The following is a 15,672-nucleotide window of genomic DNA, read 5'->3' as shown; positions in this document are numbered from 1 at the left end:
TACGAAAATTTATGAGCTCTTATATTTTGACCGTAGTCTATCTAACATCAAGACCTACCCTTGAAAAAAAACAAATTAATGAAACTTGTAAGTAAGTTTAGTCACCAGTTTGTTAAAAGGCTTGAAAAGCTAAATAATTAAAAAACGAGATACGCGTAGTAAAGATACGCGTGTTCGAATTATAAATGAGGAGATCCGCAGAAGAACCAAAGTCACCGACATAGCTCAACGAGTTGCGAAGCTATGTGGCATTGGGCGAGGCACATAGTTCGAAAAGCCCATGGATGTTGTGATCACAAGGTACTGGAATGGCGATTCCGCACTAAAAAACGCAATGTTGGTCAACCCTCCGCCAGGTCGACTGACGACATCAAGCGATTCGCAGGGTTTCGCTAGATGCAGGCGGCTCCGGATCGTGATTTTAGAAAGTCCCTACAAAAGGCTTATGGCCTGCAGTGGACATCCATCGGCTGATGATGATGATGATGATGATGATGATGATGATGATGATAATGATGATGATGATGATTATGATGATATGATGAAACCCTTATAAGATCACATGATGCTAATTTTAGGAACTTATTTTTGTTATGGTTTTTTTTCTTTTATTTCTTTTGGGTGTATTGTGTTATAGATGACTTTTATTTCTTTCTATCTTTTTCGCTAGTTCTCTAGTGTCTCAGGTTAGTTATATTTACCCTGAGAAAGTGTACCTACTTAAAATTTGTGAAGGGATATGAGTATGCATAATATCTACAAATAAGTCAACAGTCTGGAATGTTTTTCCGAAATCTTTCTATTCTGATTTTTCATAATTTCTATTTAAAGTCTGACTGACTGGCTGAATAAGTCAGTATTTTCTAGGTTGGTAAGCCCTAATATAACCCATATCTACACTTACTATCAGGGTCGTGGGCAACTCTATTACGCATAAAAAAAGAGGTCGAGAGATTAAACTCTTCATAAAGAACCGACCATCCGAGTAGATTTCCATCGCTTTCCGGAAGGTGTGAATTGTTTTACGCCGCCGTCAATAAACCTACACTTTCTACAGGTTACTTATGCACGTTCAAGGAATTAATACCTTTTTTACACTGTACCTGTATACACTCTCTGTCCAAGCACTGCACGAGGAAGAAGTTCTCACAAGTAAAATAAGATCTATGCTTTGTTGCTTGACCGACACAACAACATTATATATTTCACGGCTTCAAAACAAATAAAAGTCGTTGACGTCTTAACGTCTATCCTTGGATAAACGAGTGTTTACATACGGATATTTAACATATTTTTATTTGTAAGGTTTTTACGGAAAATAATTATAATTTATATATAAAACATATTATATAAAACACTGATTTTAATTGTCATTCACTAAAAACTATACTAGTTTCTTGAATAATTTGAATACTGTGACTTATGTTCGCGATCTAATTTTTGTGTAGAACCAACTGCACGAGGCAGCGTTCGCGGAGCGCCTGAAATATCATTACAAAAATAAAGAGCGATTTATAAATATAACATTCAGCAGCTCACTCTTGGCCTATAAACTCATTAATTATATTACACGGTAACAATTAATCACAGCTTTTAGGGACAACGGCCTGTAAGGGGTCAGAATACGAAAGCCTCACGCGACTTATAGCATTTTCGAGGCAGTTTAGTAAAAGGAAAGTGAGAGTGAACGACCTTTGCACACAACTTCATACAGTGGTAGAGAGTGAAAACAGTCGTCGACTGTCTTTACCTGTGGCACCTTTCACGCCGGATGACGTTGAGATTAAACAGCTAAAGCCGTAAAGCGCTTCAGCTCTGTGACGTGATAGGTAGTAGCGACAGCGATTGTACCATTATTTTGTGGCAGAGGAAACAACCTCGACAAGGTCCCAGGACTTGTGACCTTGGGAGTAGGTTAAGGCATCCCTTTGAATGCTTCAACTCACCTTAGTTTCCTGTCCGACATTTTCTCCATGCCCACACTAAACAAAAATTGTTTAGTCTGGTTTAGGTCATTATTGTTTAGTGTGATAAACAATAAATACAACACATTATTGCACAAAAACACTAACGCGACTAGCAGCGTGACGGTGTCTACGCTGCCTAACAAACAACTGAGCTCAAGTCATCAAATACCCTCTTATTCATACCAACACTGATCTCTCCCCTCTACAATATCATAATTAATGAATGTTAATACGACCTGTAATCGTGGAACTTGTACTACATCATTATTAGCTTTGTTTAACAGCCCATTATTGGGCATTACTTTGTTTTGGAGAAGGGATTTGGATCTTAGACCCACCACGCTGCGCCAGGTTGACTGACAGACGACGACCATTTTCATGTGCAATGTGTAATGAATAATGATAATGACCCGGTTTATCGTGCACTCCGAGGCACGGTCGTTTAGCACCACCAACTTCCCAAGTCTGCGAGGAAAAGTTTTACTGAAAAATTATTAGTAGAAAGCGGAATGCTCAAATTCTCAGAAAATGAGGGAAGGTATATTGTGTCTGGACTCATAACAATAGTCTCAAGGAGTGCTGAATAAAAATGCCGATAACTTTAAAAAGTTTCTCTAAACTTTTTAAAGTTTTTTTTATGTCGAGGGTTATCTACTTCAAACTTAATTTTTAACGAAAGGTCAACGTCCGTACGATGTCGGACAATCACCTTTTTCTTCAGTCAGTCTTCAGATTTTTCTTTTAGATATGAATAAATCTTTGTGTTCATCTTTTTATACCTACGAGTATCTTTGCTTTTCAGCAGGCGATTGTTTTGAATTAGGTGGTTAGGTATGATAATATTTTCTTAAGAAATATTACTGTTATCAACGAATAAGACACACGTTATTCATTATTATTTCAGTATTTAATCATCATCATTTTTAGCCTATTTTAATAGCCCACTACATGGCCAGGCCTCCATCCTTATGAAACTTAGACCCACCATACTGCTTCAATGCGGTTGGTGGTTTGATAATGTTTTGTATAGATACTTATATACTGATCACTATCAGATGATAATAATAATAACCTGGGCGGACTATTTTACGTGTTTCCATGCACAGGGGTGTAGCACTAACCAACTTCCTTAATCCGGACTGAGAAGTTGACTGGAAATTTCTAGAAAACTAAATATTACACAGCCTGACCCAGGTCTCGAACCCAAGATCTCGTGATCCGAAGCCACAATAAGGCAGTCAATGTCAACTGTTGTCCTAAATGTGATAGTATGCTATTGCTACCAAACAAACTATAGCTACCGTTAAATCCAAAGCTTCAGAAAAACTAATAGATATTCATTTGGCACAGAATAGTTGTTTATTAATCTGTGTAAGGAGTTAGGTATTTTATAGTTTTTTTACACTCAGCTATAACGAATCTAAACCTGACCATTAATCAAAGCTTTAAAACCGGAAATATCTGTTCTGGCTTGATCTTGCACCCATTGACGTAGTTTGCAGATATATAACTTCCGACACGTTTCCGACAAGTTATCGTATTTTTTTCTAGATTCATTAAAAACAAATAAATACCTATTTCCACAATTTATCATTGCAAATTTAGTCGATGAATATGTTCCTAGTTACAGATTCCCTGATGTCCTTTGTCCTTCTAAAGTCAGTCAGGCTCAACAATTAGATACTAGCTAGCAATTCAGGAACGTGATAGCCTAGTGGATTTGACCTCTGCCTTCGATTCGGAGGGCGTAGGTTCGAATCTCATCTGGGGCATGCACCTCCAATTTTTCAGTTATTTGCATTTTAAAAATTTAAATATCACGTGTCTTAAATGGTGAAGGAAAACATCTTGAGGAAACCTGCATACCTGAGAATTTTCTCAATTCTTGAATCCTGCCAATCCGCATTGAGCCAGCGTGGTGGGCAAAGGCCTAACCCCTCTCATTCTGAGATGAGACTCGTGCTCAGCAGTGAGCCGAATATGGATTGTGAATTCTAAATTTGAGGCACATACTTAGGTGGTTTACCTCATGTTACCGAAATAACCTCACACTTAACACTGCTTGGCGGCAGAAATAAGCATACTTCCTCGGACGAAAAACAGTTATTTGTCCTTAGCAAATATATTCTTCCTAAAATACTCCTATATTGCTTAAAAACATCAATATTTGTCTGTAGTCGGCTCTACTCTACGTGATGGCGTCATTTTTGGTGCACAGTAGACTTGCGATAGCCATACCTCCTTTTAGGAAAACTCAAAGTTCTCGGCCTAGGTCTCGATTAAAGCTGGCAAAAAATCTTTAACCGTATTTTTTGGCGGTACGTCTTTGCCGGTAGGGTGGTAACTAGCCACAGCCGAGGCCTCCTACCAGCCACACCGATCAGTCCGTGAGCTCACCCTGTGGTCATGCCTGAAAATCAGCACTACAGTTATTTAGCACAGAGCTGAGGTAGCGCCCCCCCCCCATTCAGCCTAGTCTTATGTTTTCTTTATTTATTTTATGTTTTTTAGCTGAATTTATGATTTTATTATTATTATTATTAATTAAGAAAACCTCAATCGGCCCAGCCGGAAATCGAATCCAGGACCTGCGTCTTGTAAATCCACTGCGCCACGGAGGCCGTAAAATATACTTAAAATACAATACTTGCTTTTTAATTGGCCTACTTAAAATACAGTAGGACCATAAGCAAACTTTCAGCCTTCCTACAAGTGTATCTGACTATTGCAGGCTATTATTTTACAAGTACTTTACCTTACATAATAATGGTTAAGTGAACACCAAATATTTGGTTTAGGAATACTAATGAAAATGTTATGCATATTCAACGTTATTCATAATATTAATATGTTTTTTAAATCTTAGATAACTAACTAATGACTGTTGAGTTTGAAATTCGTGATACCTATATGAATTTTATATTTTTTTATTTTACCTGCATAATAATATTTGCAACACTCCAGCAATTCTAGGTACCTACATAGTAAGTAACTTAAAACACGTAGGTATAACTGCATGTTAGCATTAATAAATTAAATTATAGACATAGTATGCAGCAAACGACCTGACGTAGGCAACCTAACTATAATTAAGTTTTCTCTCTGCTTAAGAGAAAACGATAAAGAAAGTAGGTACAAAGCAAGGCTGTAAAACAAGAATACTGTTTAAGTGCGTACTAGAACACGCACAATTTAACTATTACACTTTAGAACAGTCTTCTCAAGTGGTTAAAACCATAGATTTACGAGTCGGTAGTACTAAAACAAAATTAAAAAAAATGAAGTAACAAATTCCTCTCTGGAATTATTGAAAGTAGGTTAGTCTTAGATACATAAAATAAGTGTCAAAGAGGTTAGTATTTTAAAGCGGATTTCAGAATGTATGGATTAAAGAAAGCCATCTGAAAGTGACAGTTGCACTTGTCATTTTACTGACTGGAATTAATCCTCCGATTAAAGAAAAATTTGAGATGAGAAAAAGAGAGAAATTTGAGAATGAGAGGAGTTAGTCCAATAGACGACCAGGTTGACCTAACGCGGATAGGCAGCCTTCATACACGTAGATAATTAAGAAAATTCTCATGTGTGCTGGTTTCCTCACGATGGTTAACTTTGAGACACGTGATATTAAATTTAAGTTATTTCTTAAAATGCTCATACCTAATAAATTTGTAACTAAATGTGAATAAAATTGATCACGGAGCAAACTACTCCAATTATATTTTTATACAAAATATAAATTTTATGAACATTTGCAAATTGATTGAGAAAATTTAACGAAAAGAGCAATGGGGATGATGACTAGATTTTAATATATTGATTTTCATGAGATATTCTGGTAAATAAGGTCAATGTTAACTAATTTATACATAAAAAGCATAGACGTTTGCAAAATAAATAACATTATAAAATTTTAAAATCTACTAAAAATATTTAATCGTAATTAGATGAAAATTCATATAGTTTTAGCTTCCTTACATTAAACGAGACATTTTCAATATATGAACTATGAATGTAAACGCACAAATAACAAAGATAGTAGTAATTTAGTTTGAACGCTCATACAAATCTAACGATGATTATGATCTACGACGTCATTAAATCGTGCCATTTTGTATGGGGCGTTTGTCAGGGACCCTTGGCAGCGCCGCTAATCTGACCCTGAATCTGATTTATATTCCTGTAGCACCGAAATATGAGCTGATCGCAGATACCCGGCTACTTTTACAATTTACTATTAGCATACTCCTAATTTATATACAATTTAAAAAACTGTCATCATCTCCAATTTGAAGAAAATATCTGCGGCCTACCGACTTATTGAAATCGTACGGATTCTTTGTTTGTTGCGAAACTTTAACATGCGCTCGTGAGAAGTAAAAGTTTTCACATATCTATTTAATTTAAAATAATAAAATTAAGTACGAGGCGAGAAAATTACTTGCTACTTTATCTCACATAACTCTATGTTTGATTTTAAAGTTTCTAAAAATCTATTCTGGTGGCATTGCTTCATCAACAGAAATACAGGATCTTAAGGTTAAGACACACCTTAACCCTGTTAGAATTTCACAATCAATCAACGAAATAGAATATAGGCATATAAATAACATCAAAGTTTTAAAACAAGATTCACATAAATTATTAATTTAACTGGAACATCAACGCGAGACTTGTGAAATATTTAAGCTTCGTATTAAGAATTATGAAGCTCGTATTAATGCCACAAAGTGAGCTGTATAGTCTCTTTCGAAAGTTTTTTTCTTTAGGTACGTAACCTAATTTACTTAAATAATCTACTTATTTACTTAAATAGTCGCGGACTTAGATCGACGATTGATTGTAACTTTAAGATAAGTGATAACCTGTGAGAGATTTTCTCTTAGTTTAGTGCAGAAAAATCAGGCAGTACTTAGTTACGTAATTAAACGGTAAACATGTCACAAATTGTAAGCAAATATTATGCAGTGGCGGATTTAGATAAATGCCCATGAAGCTTGAAGGTAAAAATTTGTTTTTTGTGTCCGTAGTCATTCTTCTCCTTATACACAATATTTTGTCTGTCTGTCTTTTTACTGGTGTACCCCATGGCATGTCAACAACAATTTCAATTCAGTTACCTGTTTGTGAAATATTAAATTTTAATGTGGTAATTTTTGTTACTGTCTTAAAAATGTTTACAAATGTAATTTAAGTAATATGATTTTAATTTAATTATTAATATGTATATGTGAATTATAAACAAATAGTAAATCCTGTATCTAATAATTTAAGTAATTCGCAATAAATAATGTACCTTCTATATATTTCACGCACTATAACTCGTTTATTATTCTACAGACGGTCATTCGGATGGCAGTAATGTAGTAATACATATTCTAATTAGGTACATAATTCTTAAATAAAGTATTTATTTAGTAACAATTTAGGTAATCTAAAAATAATATTACAAAAAGAAAATCTCGCGCGCTTAATATGCTCGCGATAAGCTCCTAAACTACTTGCTGAAAAGATTTTCATGCGGTTTTCACCAATAGATAAAGTTTCACCTGCGTTATTTCCGCTCCCGTGAGAATACGGGGATAAAATAGTTTATGACAGTCACAAACAACGTGACTTTCTAGTGGTTAAAGAATTTTCAAAATCGGTTTAGTTAGAACCAGAGATTATCCCCCTACAACACCACAATACAACCTGTTTAAAATATTAGTTTTATACTAGCTGACGTCCCGCGATTTCACCCGCGTAGGTTCCTTTTCCGTGGGAATACGAGAGGTGAGGTTAAAGGGATCCACATGAAGTACTTTAACTCTTTTTATAATATTTAGTCTATATTTGGGAAGGTTCAGTTGCGCTAACATGCGATCAAGAAATAGACACAATTTTTTTTAAGAATATTTGTCATATCTTTTAAATATGACCAATTTTCCCATTCTCCTCCAACTAGTTGGGAAAAACTGTACTAGGAGATGGTACGACTATAGATTAACGGGGCGTGGATCGAAACACCACCCCTCGATGATGAGTCCGACCTCTTTAACCGTTGAGCTATTGTAGCTTCAGTATTCAATCTTGTCCAATGGCGGCGGAGTAGGTAGTCCCAGTCCCATCTCTTTCGTCCCAACGCAATGAAACAGATAGAGGTATTTCCGGTTGCAATTTTCCGGTGAAATTTGTCTATTTCTGTACTCCAGATTATCTCGTTGGTCGCATGTTAGCGCCAATATAATTTTTAAAGTAAATCGATTAAAATCTGAAGGTAATTATTGCAAGCGAATATCCTGAGACTTTTAATGCTGCCCAATCCATTTGAGAATTAAAACAAAACAAATTTTACCTATGATTTCTTTTGTGGAGTTTTACTCGAGTGCCTAATTTTCCACGATTTAATATACATACCTACTTATATCATTCAAGATTTAATATTATGTATGCCATTTTTAGTTTTTGTTATCGCTAAGTAACATAAGTACTGCCAAAAACGATTATACGAGTAGGTATTTAAATTTTCCAGCAGCTATATCAGTCAATCACTGTTACATGTATGTATACAAAATATTCGCGACTATCATAAACGTTATCAGTATGTAATCATATATACCAACTAATACACAAACATCCTAGTGTAAGAATATCGGTGACCAAACATAAAAAATAGCCATTTTCTTTTCGTTGAAAATTAATTTCCATATATATTTTTTTTAAATGGCCAATATTATCGTTAAATACTGTTAAGAGTGAGTACAAAAATAGTTAAGCAGAGGGGGTTCAACCCCCTGATCTGTCAGTATTGACTCCGGCCCCTTTATTATTGAAGCTCAAGTTTACACTTTCAGACAGAAATTGGGGGTGTTCAAGCGTCTAATTTAGTATATGTAATATTTCCTAAATAACGTTTAACATATTTTAGAATAATTATAGTAGTAAAGAAGACCATACTCCAGCCCCTCTAGCCAAGTGGCAATTCATTCTCTTTAAATACGATCGCTAACGCTTCGAAACTAGAAAAATGTATGGGAATGACAGATCTTGATCACGTGACCTGTCGATAGCAAATGTCATTCCCATACATCTTTCTAGTTTTCGAAGCGTTAACGATCGTAGAAAGAGAATCGACGTGCCACTTTGCTAGGGGGGGAGGACATTAGAAAAAATGTAAGGGTGACAACTGACAAGGTTCTAGGAAAAACTCAAGTAAAAAAGTGTATGCGTTATCCTTCACCCTCGTACCACTCGTACTTAGTAGTCAAATCAAAATTAGCAATATATCAGACGCGCAAAATTATTCTAAGCTCATTTTCCCAACGAATTTATTACTTTAACAGAATATTAATGTGTCTCAGAAGACTTTGGGACGTTAAGTGGTTATTAACTAAATGGTGCTAATAAATTCAGTGTAGAGTGCCTGACAACAAGGTTTAAGACTAAATAAACCGCCATGGAAACATGGTAAATGTCCTCTATAAAAGTAATATTTAATCTATATCTATAATTATAATAAAACTGTTAAAGCTAGGTATTTTTTAAGTCTTAGTTAAAAGATTTAAAAATTTCAGTTACACCTATTATAAATGTATATAAGTCTAATAAATCGATTTATTTTATATTATTTGCAGGTGCAATGTTTTAAATTAATATACGTAATAAATAATGCAGCAAATTATACTCGTAGTTATGTAGTAAAATTTCAAAATATACGCAAACAGAGTTTTGCATTAAATATCTATTTAAATATTATAAAGCGATAGTTTGTTTAAATGGGTTAGTAGAAACTACTTACTAGTAATGTAAAAAATATTTTTGTTTAACACGTTCATTGCCAAGCCAAATCTTGGAATTACGTAAATGGCCGATGTTCTGTAAGTTGTACAAGATTGTCAGAGACCACCACGCGATGACGCGTTATCGGCCACAGCGTAAAAGGCCGCTTCACGTGACGTCGCGTGGTGTGGCAATAAACATGTTAGGATAGCCAGTCCAGCATAACTAAATCTTTATCTATATTCTGTGTGCTAGACTCATGTGGATCGACATAGACTCGATAGTCTATGTCGATCCACATGAGTCTAGCACACTAGGGATAGGGGGTTAATTAGGGGAAACAAAGGGTAGTAGGGATTTTTATGCGGACAAACTCGCGGGTGTAGGTATTCTAGATTGATAAAAAATTATATTCTTTCGTTTCATGCTTTGAACGTCCGCATTATTAGGAATTTTGTCATTCGCCATACAACCTATTATCACTGACCTCAATTACCTCTAATAACAGATTATACAAAAAATGAATACCTCATTTATCGAGAACAATGTGAACACGGAATAATTACATACTCATATTGTATAGCATGACCGGAAATTTAAAAAAACCTAAATTAAAAAAGGATATTATAAAAAAAACATACATACAGCCGAACGTAGAACCTCCTCCTTTTTGGAAGTCGGTTAATTTTGAGATATCATCTTGTTTAAATATGACCAATATTACCGTTTCCCTGGAATTAATACGGTAAAGACTGTGGTTGAGACATTCCATCAAACGGGGAATCGGAGATCGAACCGGAACCGGTGACCTTTCGGTGTTGGGTTCGACCTCTTTACTGTAAAGCTCTAGAGGTTTGGGGATGCCACTAGTTTGTAGCCATTTGCGCTTAATATACTAATGGATGATATTACATACTCCCTTTTTTCATGGCTTTTATTGTTGTCTTACCTGTAACGTTTAGTTCTATTATTTGCATAAACGTTTTCGAGTAAAAAAAACAAAAATTCGAATATTTACAGCCAGTTGCATCAACAATGATTAAATAGTTTTTAGGAAATAGGTATACACCCGTTAGGTACTTATTAAAAATACGTTACGCTTCATCTATGTCAAATCTTTATAGATATTCGCATTTATAGATATAGGTACCTACACCTACACCTATGAGTAGATTAAAGATAGGTATTAGGTATATTTTCGGAAGACAGTTAGGCCTTGATTACAATCTCACCTGATGGTAAGTGATGATGCAATCTAAGATGGAAGCGGGCTAACTTGTTAGGAGGAGGATGAAAATCCACACCCCTTTCGGAGGTCGTCGTTATCGTTAACGAAGCAGAAACATGTTTAATTGTTTATAAAATAGAATTTTCAATAATTTCCACATTATGGTATTGGTAAACGGGTTTCGGTGTCACACGCCTCCCTCTTATATCACGTTTCTGCTGTGCTGACTTTCCTTTACACGTTAACGGCTTTTTACGTTATTGAGGAGTGCTATAGGCTATATTTTATATTTCTATCATATATAACTACTGAGTTATCACGGGTTTTCTCTTACAGGTCGGACCGAAAAACTTACTTACTTATTCGCATGCACTGCCTCAACCATTGCGTATAATTTAAATTAATGTATGGAGGTTTTTTGAACCTCTAAAAGTTCTACAAATAAGTCCGCGATATCTAACTTTTATATTTTAGCAGAATATTTTATATTTTAGTAATTTTGTACTTATTAATTATTTAAATCATATGTTGTATTTGGAAGTCCATTCTAAAAGTCAAAGAGGCCTATGTTTATGTCCAGTGTCGTCATTGTTTCAGTATAGTCTTCATTAATTCGTAATCAAGTGATTTGTAAAGAACTCGTGGTAGGAGAGTCCGAGTCGCACTTATCCAATTTTTTTACAATAAGTAATTAATAATAATTATAATTTACGATGCTTGTACTATTACTACCTCGTGTTAAGATTAAATCTGATTGCCTTTGAGCAACTTTTTCAATTAAAAAATGTATATATCGTAGTTGCGATATACGATTTCAATAACGAGCTTTAACACTATTGATTACACAGCACACAGTTGATTAAATTTATAAAATATTATAATATCAATATTGAAACTGCAAAAAAAAAGATTTAGTGCCTATTGACTCAACTCCATAAACTCGTATGTATCTATAGGAAGGATTTCTAAACTATTCGGAGCCGAGAATTATATCAGAAATTAGAATTAATATTTAATATACCTTACAAAGTTTATTTCATTTAAAATTATAGGTATTTAAGATGATGGTGATGGTTTCGGTATCATAGATCATATTTTAAAGATTTGTTATTTCTTGAAAGTTGGTAGTTGTTATTATATTAATTTGGTTGGTATTATTAGGTTATCGGGTTAAATTAATCAATCAATTTGAAAGCCAGGCGAGCTCGAAAGATCTACCATAACATAATCCATAAGTACTGCTGTAATATTTACTACAGCAATAGGTAGATAGTTTATCTATGTTCTGTTCGTGTTACCAAGGGACTGAGATCATTAATCAATTAATAGTTCAAATTATTGTTATTAATCCAAATGCTTGTATTGAGTTCTTGAAAGTTACTCGTACCTATGTATAACCTATGGATAACGATCAATGATCAATTATGAGAACGGACAACCCAAACTTGAGTTACCTAAGTATATGTCATCATCAACATTATGAACTAATATTCGGCTCACTGCTGAGCTCAAGTCTCCTTGAATTCAGTCTCATCCAGAATGAGAGGGGTTAGGCCAATATTCCACCACGCTGGCTGTATTATGTACCTTCTCGTAAATAATTATTAATATAAACATAACAAAAACTAAATAAATAATCAATTTTGATCCTCCAACTTTGTGAACCCATCTTTCCTTAGTATTTTTTTAATCAACTTGTACATATCTTTTCTATGCTTCTGATTTAATCTAAATTTTAATACCTAAGCAACATATTTATATGAAGTAGCGTGAAGTCAAGTGTCGTGTTTCACGTGTGTTTAAAACTTGGTTTAAAAATTCTTACCTTTAATTTATCGCTAACCTCGCCATGACCGATGTAGTCAAAGTCAACCTTTATAAAATTAAGTAATTTAATATTAAAAGTTCAATGTAAAAATTACTCCGGACAACCAAGATCTAAATCTATAATGGGTAACGAACTTTCTGGTTTATACAACATCAAGCAATAGCGTGGTTTACTTTTTAATATAGTAATACATTTTATTTAAATAGTAGCATGGAGTTCAAATTAAAATCCAAGCATTTGTATTCATAGTTAGTTCAGTTTAAAAAAGATTGACCAAATCCAAATATTTCTTCAATATTTAAACTGATTGATATATATCAGCGATCAAATCATAGCGTATAAAAACTGGTTGTAGAATGTTTCTAAGTTGTCTGATTAGATCTACAGCTCAATTCTCAATTCAAATCAAGCATCAAAAATTTTTAATATTTAACAGAGGTGTAAAACAATATAGTTAGGTCAAAAAGATCAATAGTATTTTTAAACAAATGATGTTCGAGACAGGAAAATTAAATTTAAAGCAACAAACTAAATATAATGTAGGTACACATAATATTGCGAGTATATCATATAGCTATTAAGTTTGGCGCGGCAAAGTGATGGATGGTTCGGATTATTCACGTGCATTGACAGTAAAGTAAACTTATTTGTATGCACGTCGAGTATCTCTCTCTAGAGTCAAACGCCTCTTTGTCAAGTACAGTAATTTATGTGTCATGGACAACCTTAGGTTTTTGAACTTTCGATTGGCAACCGAGAATTGCATTCGCAGGTAGGTATGATATGCACGTTATTTCAAAATAATAACATTCGATATAGTATGAAAACAATATTAATACAAAACGCAAACTAAACTACTATTAATGGCTTACTTACTTAGGGTTGCCAGGTCGCCGAAATTAAAAGCCGGACAGTCTGGTCAGTTTGGCCTGACATATGGGTAAAAAGGTCTGACAGCCTATGGAGGATTTTGTGTACATTAGTAGGTAGGTACGACAATTTTTTTAATGTAAAATCAAGCATTCATGATTTTTACCGTAATATTTTCCCACACACACTAGTCGTTCGCTCGTCTGTAATGTAAAGCCTAACAAAAGACTGGACAATCCGGACGCCGTTTATTTTGACCGGACACGAAATAGAAAAATCTAACTATGTCTGGTTTTATCCGAACACCTGGCAACACTACACTTACCTGCCTTTTTAAGGCCCGTTAATATAAGCTGATAGTGATAATGATGATGACACGTATGTGATAATGTCCTGTGTAAGGTAAAACACTCGCAGTTACCGGTTGTAAGCTATTTGTAATGCCCTTCATTTTAAGGATTAACCACGACCAGGTCAAGGCAAAAGTAAAGTTCAAAACCACGCAAAAATACGAGTTACTCGTATTGTTGGTAGTTATGTATTTTCAGGAAATCTTCCTTCATCATTATCAACCCATATTCGGCACACTGCTGAGGTCGTGTCTCCTCTCAGAATGAAAGGGGTTAGGTCAATAGTTTACTACGCTGGCCCAATGCGGATTGGCAGACTTAACGTAGGCAGACAATTAAGAATATTTTCTGGTATGCAGGTTTCCTCACGATGTTTTTCCTTCATCGTTTCCATCGCTCGAGATATTTATATTTTTAAATGCACACAACTGAAAAGTTGGAGGTGCATGCTTCGAACCTACACCCTACGGAATCGGAGGCAGAGGTCACTGGGCTATCACGGCTCTTGAGGTACGGTAATCTTCCGTACACCTTTAATGGATGTTGCTTAACCGGACACGTTTAAAAGCCTTTGGTAAGTTAGATGTATGTAAGTAGTTATAATAGTTGATTAGACACACAAGATTTATTTATCTTGTATCTATTGTCTCTATTGTTTTATCATTATCATTAATTCCACTGTGGATAAACAGTAGTAGGTATATTTTTTTATTCAGCGACAAGCTTGCTTAACAACGGACTCATCTGTTGGTAAGTGATGACGCACTCTAGGATAATATTTACCACAATAACTTGGAAAGGTAGGCTGTACAGTGTACACATTTATGTTTATTCACCTCATACCACTTAAAGGAAGCGGCCAAAACCAAAATGCGTATTCATTTGATGCCCGCACGGCTATTCTATAACGATGTCGTGTATAACTCGCAAGTGCGAGTTTCGATTTTACCACTATGGGTCTCATTCTATAATATTGTGTTAAACAGAGAGAGATAGAGGTGAATTCGAAACTCGCACTTGTGAGTTACAAAAATATCGTTACAGAATAGCCTAGCTGATGATATACCTACTATACATTACCTAAGTGTCTTTTCCTATAACAGGGTTGCAACTAAAGTAGGTAGGTAGGTATACCGACAAAATATACAAACTAACATTTTTAGTAAACTGTAGTAGTAGCCTTTTGTGATAGAACTCGTCTTTCCCAGGAAAATACTACCGCCATGTTTATTTCTACTGTTATTTTCTACTGCTGTTGCTATTCTTAGCAACATTACTGTGATTTGGTCTAAAGGGCTTGGTTGTCGGTGTATTATAATTATAATTACAGGGAAACAAGATAACTCCTCCACTCAGGTTGCGGACAGAGAGCAAAAATTTGTATGAAGTGTTCCATACACGTCTACTGTAGTGTAGCTCTGTCTATAGGCAACGGCTTTCTGCCCACGGTAATAGGTACTTAATACTCGTATCTTAACATAAAATTGAAAATTTTGAAAAACCCCTGAAGATCATGAATTAATTACACTTTCGACCAAGTCATCAATATTCTCTTTCAGTGAGCTTTCATTTGAGACCCAATCGAGTATATTTGCAGACATTTGGGTTATTCTTCCCCACAGACAGACAGACAGACAGACACGTCAAACTTATAACACCCCTCTTTTT

General features: G+C 34.8%; 1 protein-coding gene across 2 annotated transcripts in view; it reads right to left on the bottom strand.

Moving 5' to 3' along the window:
- LOC112056740 (long-chain fatty acid transport protein 1) overlaps window positions 1-15,672 on the bottom strand; it is a 44,167-nt gene that overhangs the window by 19,539 nt on the left and 8,956 nt on the right. Inside the window, exon 1 of one of the 2 annotated variants that reach the window (XM_024097220.2) lies at window positions 1,104-1,248. The exons of the other annotated variant lie outside the window; for it this stretch is intronic. The gene's annotated coding sequence lies outside the window, so the exon portion shown is untranslated. Of the gene's footprint in view, window positions 1-1,103; window positions 1,249-15,672 lie in introns of those variants that run through there. 2 annotated transcript variants of the gene reach the window in all.

The sequence above is a fragment of the Bicyclus anynana genome, chromosome 3 (genome assembly GCF_947172395.1).
Source record: "Bicyclus anynana chromosome 3, ilBicAnyn1.1, whole genome shotgun sequence".
Taxonomy (NCBI): Eukaryota; Metazoa; Arthropoda; class Insecta; order Lepidoptera; family Nymphalidae; genus Bicyclus; species Bicyclus anynana.
The sequence above is the reverse complement of the archived record's forward strand: the minus strand, read 5'-3'. Positions and strand labels throughout refer to the sequence as shown.